Consider the following 255-nt stretch of genomic DNA (forward strand, 5'->3'; position numbering starts at 1 on the left):
ATTGCCTTGTAGGAGAATGTTCAAGAAGTTCAGAGTCAGCTCCAGACTCTCCAAGAAGCTGTTCACGCCAACAACGACGCCATTGCTGTTCTTCACAGCAGGGCTGACGATGCTCAGGCGATAGCTGATCAGCAGACTGGTCTTCTTCAACAAATCCTGGATGCTGTCCATCAACCAGCTCCAGTGATTGCACCTTCCTTCTCTGTTGATGATCACATCCAGCTCCATGAGACACGTGAGGCAACGACAACTCTA

Source organism: Cynara cardunculus (genome assembly GCF_001531365.2).
Source record: "Cynara cardunculus var. scolymus isolate 2C chromosome LG 5, CcrdV1, whole genome shotgun sequence".
Lineage (NCBI taxonomy): Eukaryota > Viridiplantae > Streptophyta > Magnoliopsida > Asterales > Asteraceae > Cynara > Cynara cardunculus.